The sequence below is a fragment of the Oncorhynchus mykiss genome, chromosome 11, assembly GCF_057628025.1.
Source record: "Oncorhynchus mykiss isolate SJ-2025 chromosome 11, ASM5762802v1, whole genome shotgun sequence".
Lineage (NCBI taxonomy): Eukaryota > Metazoa > Chordata > Actinopteri > Salmoniformes > Salmonidae > Oncorhynchus > Oncorhynchus mykiss.
Window position 1 is genome coordinate 2954082 of NC_143032.1, and position 13261 is coordinate 2967342.

The window sequence follows — 13261 nt, forward strand, 5'->3', positions numbered from 1 at the left end:
TACTGTCCTCTTTCTAATTCCACTGATAGAGCTCAGCATAGAACTCTACTGTCCTCTTTCTAATTCCACTGGTAGAGCTCAGCATATAAATCTACTGTCCTCTAACAAATTCCACTTGTAGAGCTCAGCATAGAACTCTACTGTCCTCTTTCAAATTCCACGTGTAGAGCTCAGCATAGAACTCTACTGTCCTCTTTCTAATTCCACGTGTAGAGCTCAGCATAGAACTCTACTGTCCTCTTTCTAATTCCACTGGTAGAGCTCAGCATACAAATCTACTGTCCTCTTTCAAATTCCACTTGTAGAGCTCAGCATAGAACTCTACTGTCCTCTTTCTAATTCCACGTGTAGAGCTCAGCATAGAACTCTACTGTCCTCTTTCTAATTCCACTGGTAGAACTCAGCATAGAACTCTAGTGTCCTCTTTCTAATTCCACTGGTAGAGCTCAGCATATAACTCTACTGTCCTCTTTCTAATTCCACATGTAGAGCTCAGAATAGAACTCTACTGTCCTCTTTCTAATTCCACATGTAGAGCTCAGCATAGAACTCTACTGTCCTCTTTCTAATTCCACTGATAGAACTCAGCATAGAACTATACTGTCCTCTTTCTAATTCCACATGTAGAGCTCAGTATAGAACTCTACTGTCCTCTTTCTAATTCCACATGTAGAGCTCAGCATAGAACTATACTGTCCTCTTTCTAATTCCACGTGTAGAGCTCAGCATAGAACTCTACTGTCCTCTTTCTAATTCCACTGGTAGAGCTCAGCATATAACTCTACTGTCCTCTTTCTAATTCCACATGTAGAGCTCAGCATAGAACTCTACTGTCCTCTTTCTAATTCCACTGATAGAACTCAGCATAGAACTATACTGTCCTCTTTCTAATTCCACATGTAGAGCTCAGTATATAACTCTACTGTCCTCTTTCTAATTCCACATGTAGAGCTCAGTATAGAACTCTACTGTCCTCTTTCTAATTCCACATGTAGAGCTCAGCATAGAACTCTACTGTCCTCTTTCTAATTCCACATGTGGAGCTCAGCATCGAACTCTACTGTCCACTTTCTAATTCCACTGATAGAGCTCAGCATAGAACTCTACTGTCCTCTTTCTTTCGTTCTGCCTTGTTCAGGGGCAGAACAACAGACATGTACCTTGTCAGCTTGGGGATTTGAACTTGCAACCTTTCGATTACTAGCCCAACGCACTAGTCTACCCTGCTGCTGTTCTACAGCATTAATGTAAACCACCTCTGTTATTAAACAATGATCAGAAAATCCCGCTGGGGATATCACACTTGATTTACAGACCTGAGATTGACGCTCAAAACAATGAAACCTGTCTAACCTGGCCAGAGAGATCGTGTTCTCTCTCACTTGGGCCCATGTGTACTGTCTCCTGCTTCCATTTCGGCACCGCCAAATATCACATAGTTCATAGGTTACAATAAGGTGTTTTCTTTTTTAAGTAATTGAGGCCATATGAGGTTCTTTGTGGTTTCTATCAAAATCCCTGACTGTACCGATAAAATCCTAAGCAAGAAATAAATAATCGTCATTGTTACATTTCTCAATGGTATTTGATAATGTCTCTATAAAACATCCCCTCTCGACTGCCACTACTGGGGCATATACATTTATTAAACACATATGTCTTCATATCTCACTCTAACGTTTAACAACCTCCCCTCAACGACCTCTTCAGCCTCATATGACAAAGACTAAAAACCTTTTGAGAAAAGGATGGCCACACACCCACTTCTTTAGTTTTTGTGACTACCCCCCACTCTGTCCTTTTGCCACATAACTTAATTTTTAATATTACTATGCGTTTTCTGTAGAAAACGTATGTTACGTCCCTTTCCCTTCATTAACTCAAACTCCACAGCTCTGTTTTTAACGTCTCTCGCCCCATTTACGTTTAAAGAAGAAATCTTACAACTGGTCATGGCTGGGGGCAAGAAATACAGAGTAAGAGACAGAAAGCACATCTCTTTACAGAGTTAAGGCTGAACTCTTTATATATTTTATACACATAATCACATGGTATGCTTTAGTAATACACATCTCTTTACAGAGTTAAGACTGAACTCTTTCAGTTCCTTTAGAATTTAAATCACTTGTCACTCTCGTAACAACTTTATTGAGTCTAGCGATTTCAGGACTTGTCAAACCTCCCCCCCGTTATTTCTGACATCAAAACCTTTGCTGATTCAATAAACAAATCACTTTCAGGAAGAAAAAAAATCTGTGACATCATAATCCTGCATATATTTCCTCCCTTTAGTAAATCTTGGAAATGAACATACCTTCTCAATCCCATACCTCCCTTCCACCCCATTTCTCTCACTATTTTGTGGCGATGCGTCAGATGACTCATTCTCCCTTCCTAGAGGAAAACTCCACCGTCTCTACTTCCTGTTTATCCTCAACGGATTTATCATCTCAACCTTCCTCTTAGAATTAGAACCTTCATCACCCCTTAAATTCTTCCTCTTAATCATCGGTACTTTAAAATACATTTGTTTCATTTTCCATTGTTTCAATCTCCTCTTGAACTCCACTTTAATATTCCAGCACCGACTCAGTGAACCCAGTCGCAGTCTCACCGGCTATTTCTCCTCCTCTTTGCTCTGATCAATTTCCCCACCTACCGTCCTTTCCTACTTTTCCAACCACCCTCTCTGCCCACCCTCTCCCTTCCCCTACCCCCTTAACACGTTCATCCCTTCGCGGTGGTGCATTAGCTACCGGGCTCTGAGCGTTCGTTCTCGGGACAATAACGTTCCAAATGCTTCTCTCTTCCATAACCAAGGCATTTAATTGATTCAGTGGAAGCATAGAACACATAATGAAATCCGTCAATCTTAAAATCCGTCAACTGAACGCTAAATTCTGTCCGTCAGTATCCTTCTTTAAAATCATGTGCACCTGTCTCCTAGGAGATACGACATGTTTCAGCAAAGGAGATTTACATCCCCAAAAAAATAAAAAATAAATATTGTAGAAACAAGTTGTCCATGAGGAGATAACTCTCACTCCAATACTTCATCTCTAACAAACGGTGACACATTAGAAAGTAAAACTTTCTTCCCCGGATTCACAAGAGGAAATACCGACGTCTGTGTCTCCCCGCAACACAACTCTCAACTATCGTATTCACCTTTTCAATAGAATCTAAGAATGCCACTACTCCTTGAGGATTGTATGCTATCACACCCAATGATAACTGCTGAGCTACATTCTTCCATTGAACACTCTGCCGCAGCCGGAATATTTACTCCATGCCGCCAACTAAGTTTTTCAAACCGCAACCCTCCGCGAGCGGCCTTGGCAACCAGCCCCAAATGCTGGTTGAGCCCTCGAGGAAAACAACGTGAACCATCACACCACCTTATATGTGCTTAGTGACAGTGAGACAATATAACCTTACAACAACTCAACGATATAGATATAGATATAGATATATATATCTATATATATCTATATATATATATATATATATATATATATATATATACACACACACACACACACATATATACATACATACATACACACACACACTGAATACAAAGAAACCAAATAGAGTTGGCTCAGTCGCTCCCACAATCACTCCTGCTTCCCAACTCACTCCCAGCATGCACTCCGAGAGAGAGAGAAATAGAGAGAAAGGATAGAGGGAGGCCAAGGAAATGCGGGTGTGGGTGAGGAGGACCGAGGACACACTGTCCCCCGGTGTGGGTGAGGAGGACCGAGGACACACTGTCCCCCGGTGTGGGTGAGGAGGACCGAGGACACACTGTCCCCCGGTGTGGGTGAGGAGGACCGAGGACACACTGTCCCCCGGTGTGGGTGAGGAGGACCGAGGACACACTGTCCCCTGGTGTGGGTGAGGAGGACCGAGGACACACTGTCCCCCGGTGTGGGTGAGGAGGACCGAGGACACACTGTCCCCCAAACATTTATAAGAGTCACTGATGTGCACTGCCTTGTAATGCCTTCACCACACACACACACACACACACACACACATCACAACAACTCATTTGTTGACCCTAGTGGCATTCCTTAAATAAATCAACATTTCTCAGTTTCTTATTGATGCAGAACACGAATCAGAACACGAATCAGAACACCTGAACACCACAGATACTGAGGCCTCATTCTCCTCCCCGAAGCTCAAATCTGAGCAAATTTAAAAGATGGAAACCAGATTAGTGGACCTCTGTTATTGTATTTTGGTTGTTTTTTGTGTGGACAAAGCGGAGTTGAGGTGTGTCGAGGAGAGCATTGAAAAATACATGTACTGCAGTTCTATCACTTGTGATGTCTCAGGGTTAAAACTGTGGTCTTTGTTTACGGTAACTTCTTATGTCAAACGGACGTGGCAGTTTGGATTACATCTTTAGCACACTGTCATTATTCCTTGAATAGCAAGGGTATGTTGTATCTTTAAAATGTCAGCCAAGGAAAGGCCTTGTAGGAAGTGACATGAAAGGAAGTGACACGTAGGAAGTGACATGACTCTGAATAACTGTCGATGTCATGTACACTTCAGAGCTAGAAGATTTTCCAAACCCATAGACACCTGCCGCAACATAGGTAAGTGAAGTCAAATACTGTAAGCTTCGAACCCTTTGCCATTCTACTCTCAGAAAAGTGTCTAGATTTTCTAAAAGATCTCTACATTATTATCCTCTTTGTGTGGAACGTTAGATTAGAATCTTTGGAATATTTCAAATCTCTTCACGGGGTTCTCTTCACGGGGTTCTGTACACACCAGTACTGACATTTTCACCTGCAATCACACACTCCATGATATGTTAATGTGCTTCCCTGTTTGAAGTTTCATCTTGCAACACCTACAGAGTAGCGTTACGTAAAGAGATCATCTCTTTCCCCTGGAGTGACGGAGCAGGCCGTTCCAGTTCCAAACTCCATTTAAGCCCCATTGATGAATCACCAGCTTAAACGCTGCGTAGCTAGAGCAGTAATCACTTCATAGGAGGGGGAAGTGTGGAGAAACAAAACAATGAGGAAACATGGCAGCTCTGTTCAAAAAACACTGACTGACAGTTTCATGCTTCCCCGTCAGACCCGCGCTATTCTGTCTCTGCGTGAAAAGGAAGTACTTTTCTCAGATGGCGCTGAGCCGTTAAATGGCACAGGAAGTTATGTTCTCTTTTTTTTCCTCTTCTCTCCAACAGCCAGATGCTGTGATCGCCTGAAGACCGTCCGCAATCCTCTACTGCTGTAGTGGGCTCTCGCTCAGTTTCAGTTACAGGGCTTTATTGGGAAACATATGTTCACATTGCCAAAGCAAGTGAAGTAGATAAACAAAAGTGAAATAAACCCCCCAAAATGGTATAACAGTAAACATTACACTCACAAAAGTTCCAAAAGAATAAAGACATTTCAAATGTCACATTATGTGCAACTAGCTAAAGTACAAAAGGGGAAAAATTAACATCAATATGGGTTGTATTTACAATGGTATTTGTTCTTCACTGGTTGCCCTTTTCTTGTGGCAACAGGTCACAAATCTTGCTGCTGTGATGGCACACTGTGGAATTTCACCCAGTAGATATGGGAGTTTATCAATGATTGAGTTTGTTTTCAAATTCTTTGTGGGTCTGTGTAATCTGAGGAAAATATGTGTCTCTAATATGGTCATACATTTGTCAGGAGGTTAGGAAGTGCAGCTCAGTTTCCACCTCATTCTGTGGTAAGTGTGCACATAAGACCTCAAAACCAGAGGAGGCAACATATCCCAAGAACCCCAGCTTCTGCAGCAATCGTCAGGAGGATGCTGGTGCCCTATCCGCCAGACCCACAGAACCAACAGCTCCAAAACCGGAAGTGTGAGTGATCTATTACCTTGGCCAGCTCTAACTATATACAGTAAGGGAAAAAAGTATTTGATCCCCTGATTTTGTACGTTTGCCCACTGACAAAGAAATGATCAGTCTATAATTTATTGGTAGGTTTATTTGAACAGTGAGATACAGAATAACAACAACAAAAAATCCAGAAAAACACATGTCAAAAATGTTATAAATTGATTTGCATTTTAATGAGGGAAATAAGTATTTGACCCCTCTGCAAAACATGACTCAGTACTTGGTGACAAAACCCTTGTTGGCAATCACTGAGGTCAGACGTTTCTTGTATTTGGCCACCAGGTTTGCACACATTTCAGGAGGGATTTTGTCCCACTCCTCTTTGCAGATCTTCTCCAAGTCATTAAGTTTGAGGCTGATGTTTGGCAACTCGAACCTTCAGCTCCCTCCACAGATTTTCTATGGGATTAAGTTCTGGAGACTGGCTAGCCCACTCCAGGACCTTAATGTGCTTCTTCTTGAGCCACTCCTTTGTTGCCTTGGCCGTGTGTTTTGGGTCATTGTCATGCTGGAATACCCATCCACAACCCATTTTCAATGCCCTGGCTGAGGGAAGGAGGTTCTCACCCAAGATTTGACGGTACATGGCCCCTTCCATCGTCCCTTTGATGCGGTGAAGTTGTCCTGTCCCCTTAGCAGAAAAACACCCTCAAAGCATAATGTTTCCACCTCCATGTTTGACGGTGGGGATGGTGTTCTAAAGGTAATAGGCAGCATTCCTCCTCCTCCAAACGTGGCAAGTTGAGATGATACCAAAGAGCTCCATTTTGGTCTCATCTGACCATAACACTTTCACCCAGTTGTCCTCTGAATCATTCAGATGTTCATTGGCAAACTTCAGACGGGCATGTACATGTGCTTTCTTGAGCAGGGGGACCTTGCGGGTGCTGCAGTATTTCAGTCCTTCATGGCGTAGTGTGGAGTTCGCTAGCGGAACCCCTCGCCAACAGCTAATGAAATTGCAGGGCGTCAAATTCAATCAACGGAAATTTCATAATTAAATTTTCTCAAACATACAAGTATTAGGCACCATTTTAAAGATAACATTCTCGTGAATCCAACCACAGTGTCCGATTTCAAAAAAGTTTTTCGCGAAAGCAGAACATATGTTAGGTCAGCAACTAGTCACAGAAAGCATACAGCGATTTTACAACCAAAGAGAAGAGTCACAAAAATCTGAAATATTGATAAAATGAATCACTAACCTTTGATATTCTTCATCAGATGACACTCCCGGGACAACATGTGACACAATACATGTATGTTTTGTTCAATCAAGTTCATATATTTATATCCAAAAACCTCAGTTCACATTTGGCTTTGCCTCCAAAACATCCTGTGAATTTGCACAGAGCCACATCAATTTATAGAAATACTCATAATAAACATTAATAAAAAGTGCAAGTGTTATTCACAGATTTAAAGATATACTTCTCCTTAACCCCATAGGGCGTCACACAAACCGTGTCGTCTGGGTTTGGTCGAGGTAGGCCCCATTAACTTGTCTAGTTAAATAAAGGTTATTTAAATAAAAAATACCAAGCCTCAGGGACATGTACTAGTCTATTGCAACCTACATGCCAGAACTGGACAAGAACCTGATACCCTCAGCACACAGGGGGACAAAGGGGGACAAACTCCTACCTGGATGTGACAGCATTCCCTCCCCCATATTCCACCCTATGCAGAACTTACACAACTTACACAACATACCCAACAAAAACAGGTCTCAACTCCTGCAGCTCAGTCGCACGCTGGGTCTGTACATAGTCAATGGTAGGCTTTGAGGGGACTCCTATGGTAGATACACCTATAGCTCATCTCTTGACCTCAACCCAGAGTCTTTCAGAGCGTTCAGTCAGCCCACTGACACCCCAATCAGATCAGAGTCTGCTTGAACGGAGCAATACTCAAGCATGAGGCATCAAAGCCAAAGGAACTGAATAATATTAAGAAATGCTATAGATGGAAAGTAGTGTGGAAACCTACAAAAAAAACAACTTAGACAACTTCCTGGACACAACTTTTCACTGTAATAGCGAAGGTGTAAACTTGCCAATAGAAAACCTAAACAGTATATTTCCCTATCAAATCTAGAAATCTCAAGCAAACAACCAAAGAAAATGAACAACATTGACAAATGGTTTGATGAAGAATGCTAAAACAAAAGAATTTGAGAAATCAATCCAAACAAAAACACAGAGACGCAGAAAACCTGAGCCTACGTTTTCACTATGGTGACTCACTAAAACTATACAGAAATACACTACGTGAAAAGAAAGAACAGCTCGTCAGAAATCAGCTCAATGTGATTGAAGAATCCATAGGCTCTAACCACTTCTGGGAAATTTGGAAAACACTAAACAACACGAAGAGTATTGGTATGGGGATGTATGGATAAACCAATTCTCCAATCTTTTTGGGCCTATATCATAGAACAAACAGCAAAAACATACAGTATACATGATCAAATACAAATCTTAGAATCAACTATTAAAGACTACCAGAACCCACTGCATTCTCCAATTACATTGATTGAGCTACAGAACAAAATACATACCCTTCAACCCAAAAAGGCCTGTGGTGTTGATGGTATCCTCAATGAAATTATAAAATATACAGAACACAAATTCCAATTGGCTATACTTAAACTCTTTAACATCAACCTCAGCTCTTGTAAGAACATTTATTCGACAACAGACATGAAATAGGACAGGAACAGCGTCTGGACAGGGCACAGAATAACAACTTCAATGCACACACAGGGAACAACCGACAATTATATACGGGGAAATCAACAAAGGGAAGGAGTCCAGGTGCATCTAATGAGCTCCGCTGCGCGTAATGATGGTGACAACCTGGCGCCCTCGAGCGCCGGAGAGGGAGAGCGGGAGTGACAGCTCTGGCATCTTCCCCAATATTTGGAACAAAGGACTGATCACCCCAATCCACAAAAGTGGAGACACATTTGATTCTAATAACTAGCGTGGGATATGCATCAACAGCAACCTTGGGAAAATACTCTGCATTATCATTAACAGCAGACTAGTACATTTCCTCAGTGAAAACAATGTACTGAGCAAATGTCAAATTGGCTTTTATCCAAATTATCGTTCAAAAAAACACATTCAACCTACACACCCTAATTGACAAAGAAACAAACCAAAACAAAGGCAAAGTTTTTTCATGCTTTGTTGATTTCAAAAAAGCTTTTAATAAGCTTTAGCCCCACCCATCTCGTATTCCACTTGAAGCTCTGCCCGGTGATTTGTTTACCCATGGATAACATGAAAACAGACTAACCAGCTCATTGCGCTTTTTTTGCGGACATTTACTGACACCGGCCATATTCAATGGGTGCTAGCTAGCTTGCTAACAGTACACTTTAGCTTAAGACATACAGCTAGCTAGCTAGGTAAACAATGTTTAAGATCACACACGTCACATAACGTTAGCTGACGAGCCAGCCAAAAATGAACAAAGTGCCAACAATGCCTAACATTAGACTCTAACTAGAAAAGCAAACAAAAAAAACAACAACCTCTGCCCGGCATCCAGCCAGCTAACGTTAGCTAGCTAGCTAGCTAACAGTACACTTTAGCTTAAGACATAAAGCTAGGTAGCTAGGTAAACAATGTTTAAGATCACACACGTCACATAACGTTAGCTAATAAGCCAGCCAGTTAACATTAGCTAGTTAAACAACAATGAACAAAGTGCCATCAATGCCTAACATTAGGCTCTAACTAGAAAAGCAAACAGCTCTGGGAAACAAATAATAACGTCAGCTAGGGAGACAGCCAGCTAACGTTAGCTAGCTATCTAACAGTGCAATTTGGCTTAAGAAATAGCTAGCCAGCTAGGTAAACAATGAACCTAGCTAGGTAACAACATTTAAGATCACACACGTCACGTAACGTTAGCTAACGAGCCAGCCAGCTAATGTTAGCTAGTTAAACAACAATAAACAACGTGCCAACAATGCCACAGTGCTGGGATGTTTGAATCCTGGCTCCACTGTACCCGTACCCAACCATACCCCTGTCCATACATTATGCCCTGAATCTATTCTACCACGCCTAGAAATCTGCTCCTTTTATTCTCTGTACCCAACGCACTAGACGACCAGTTTTGATAGCCTTTAGCCGTACCCTCTTCCTGCTCCTCCTCTGTTCCTCGGGTGATGTGGAAGTTAACCCTGTGTCCCCAGGCGGTCTCATTTGTTGACATCTGTATCCGTAAAAGCCTTGGTTTCATGCATATTAACATCAGAAGCCTCCTCCCTGCTTCAGCACACTCCGCCAACCCTGATGTCCTTGCCAAGTCTGAATCCTGGCTTAGGAAGGCCACCAAAAATTCTGAGATTTCCATACCCAACTACAACATTTACCGTCAAGATAGAACTGCCAAAGGGGGGGGTGCAATCTACTCCAGAGATTGCCAGAACTTTGCAGGCTTACTTTCCAGGTCTGTGCCCAAACAGTTCAAGCTTCTAATTTAAAAAAAAGTAATCTTTCCAGAATTAAGTCTCTCACTGTTGCCATCTGTAACAGACCCCCCTCAGCTTCCAGCTGTTCCCTGGACACCATATGTTAATTGATTGCCCCCATCTATCTTCAGAGTTCGTTCTGTTAGGTGACCTAAACTGAGATATGCTTAACACCCCGGTGTAACAGTGTAGCTTTCATCTGTCCCCTCGCCCCTACCCAGGCTCGAACCAAGGACCCTCTGCACACATAGACAACTGACACCCACGAAGCATCATTACCAATCGCTCCACAAAAGCCATGGCCCTTGAGAGGAAAAGGGGAACCACTACTTAAAGGTTTCAGAGAGAGTGACGTCACCGATTGGATCGCTATTAGCGCGCACCATCGCTAACTAGCTAGCCATTTCACATCGGTTACACTGGCAGTCCTACAATCTAAGATAGATGCCCTCAATTTCACACACATTATCAAGGATCCCACCAGGTACAACCCTAAATCCGTAAACATGGGCACCCTCATAGATATTATCCTGACCAACTTTCCCTCCAAATACACCTCTGCTGATTTCAATCAGGATCTCAGCGATCACTGCCTCATTGCCTGTATCCGCTATGGGTCCGCAGCCAAACGACCACCCCTCATCACTGTCAAGCGCTCCCTAAAACACTTATGCGAGCAAGCCTTTCTATTCGACCTGGCCCGGGTATCCTGGAAGGATATAGACCTCATCCCGTCAGACGAGGATGCTTGGTTGTTCTTTAAAAGTAATTTCCTCACCATCTTAAATAAGCATGGCCCTTTTCAAAAAATGAAGAGACCTGACTGCCCTCGACCAGCTCAAAAACATCCTGTGGTGGACTGCACTAGCACTGAATAGTCCCAACGATATGCAACTGTTCAGGGAAGTCAGTAACCAATACTCGCAGTCAGTCAGGAAAGCAAAGACGAGCTTTTTCAAACAGAAATTTGCATCCTGTAGCTCTAACTCCAAAAAGTTTTGGGACACTGTAAAGTCCATGGAGAATAAGAGCACCCCCTTCCAGCTGCTCACTGCACTGAGGCTAGGTAACACTGTCACCACCGATAAATCCACGATAATCGAGAATTTCAATAAGCGTTTCTCTATGGCTGGCCATGCTTTCCTCCTGTCTACACCAACCCCAGCCAACAGCTCCGCAGCCCCCGCAGCTACTTGCCCAAGCCTTACCAGCTTATCCTTCACCCAAATCCAGATAGCAGATGTACTAAAAGAGCTGCAAAACCTGGACCCGTACAAATCAGCTATGCTAGACAATCTGGACCCTCTCTTTCTAAAATTATCCACCGCCATTGTTGCAACCCTTATTACTAGTCTGTTCAACCTCTCTTTCGTATCGTCCTAGATTCCTAAAGATTGGAAAGCTGCCGCGGTCATCCCACTCTTCAAAGGGGGTGACACTCTAGACCTATATCCATTCTGCCCTGCCTTTCTAAGGTCTTTGAAAGCCAAGTTAATAAACAGATCACCGACCATCTTGAATCCCACCGTACCTTCTCCGCTATGCAATCTGGTTTCAGAGCTGGTCATGGGTGCACCTCAGCCACGCTCAAGGTACTAAATGATTTCATAACCGCCATCGATAAAAGACAGTACTGTGCAGCCATCTTCATTAACCTGGCCAAGGCTTTCGACTCTGTCAATCACCGTATTCTTATCGGCAGACTCAACAGCCTTGGTTTCTCAAATGACTGCCTCGCCTGGTTCACCAACTACTTCTCTGACAGAGTTCAGTGTGTAAAATCTGAGGGCCTGTTGTCCGGACCTCTGGCAGTCTCTATGGGGATGCCACAGGGTTCAATTCTCAGGGCAACTCTTTTCTCTGTATACATCAATGATGTCTCTCTTGCTGCGGGTGATTCCCTGATCCACCTCTACGCAGACGACACCATTCTGTATACATTTGGCCTTTCTTTGGACACTGTGTTATGATGAGGGAGAAAGTTACAGAAGGTCAAAGATCATAACTCCAAGACATGCTTTACTAATAACAGGGGAGGTTAGCATATCTTGGGGTATGATATTTTAGCCTCTAACTTTATCACTCTTTATAAATGATTAGGGAACCCAGTGTATATCTATAATCTGTAAAAATATTTATTCCATTTGATGTGAGTGAATATCAGTCTGTCACACAGTAGCAGTTTAAAGCAGGACATTTCAGTGACCCAGTAGCAGTTTAAAACAGGAAATGTCAGTCACCCAGTAGCAGTTTCACCCAGTAGCAGTTTCCCCCAGTAGCAGTTTCCCCCAGTAGCAGTTTCCCCCAGTAGCAGTTTAAAACAGGAAATGTCAATCACCCAGTAGCAATTTCACCCAGTAGCAGTTTCCCCCAGTAGCAGTTTAAAACAGTTTAAAACAGGAAATGTCAGTCACCCAGTAGCAGTTTCAAACTTTTACCAGAGAGATGATTAGACTTCTGGACAAACAAGATGGGACTAATATAGCAGCTGCTAATGGCACAGTGCATTGTTTTTAACAAGGCCACCGCCTCCAGACGATTCACATTTATATTTTAAACCTAAACTGGCACACCTGATTCCATTAGTCAACTAATCATCAAACATTTGACTAATTGATCCAGGTGTGCCAGTTTAGGGCTAAGGCCCGAGGAGGGGGGGGGCCCGAGGAGAGGGTTGGGATACCCTACTTCAGACAGCTGATCTAAAGGATCTACTCTGCTTTAGACAGCTGATCTAAAGGATCTACTCTGCTTCAGACAGCTGATATAAAGGATCTACTCTGCTTTAGACAGCTGATCTAAAGGATCTACTCTGCTTCAGACAGCTGATCTAAAGGATCTACTCTGCTTTAGACAGCTGATCT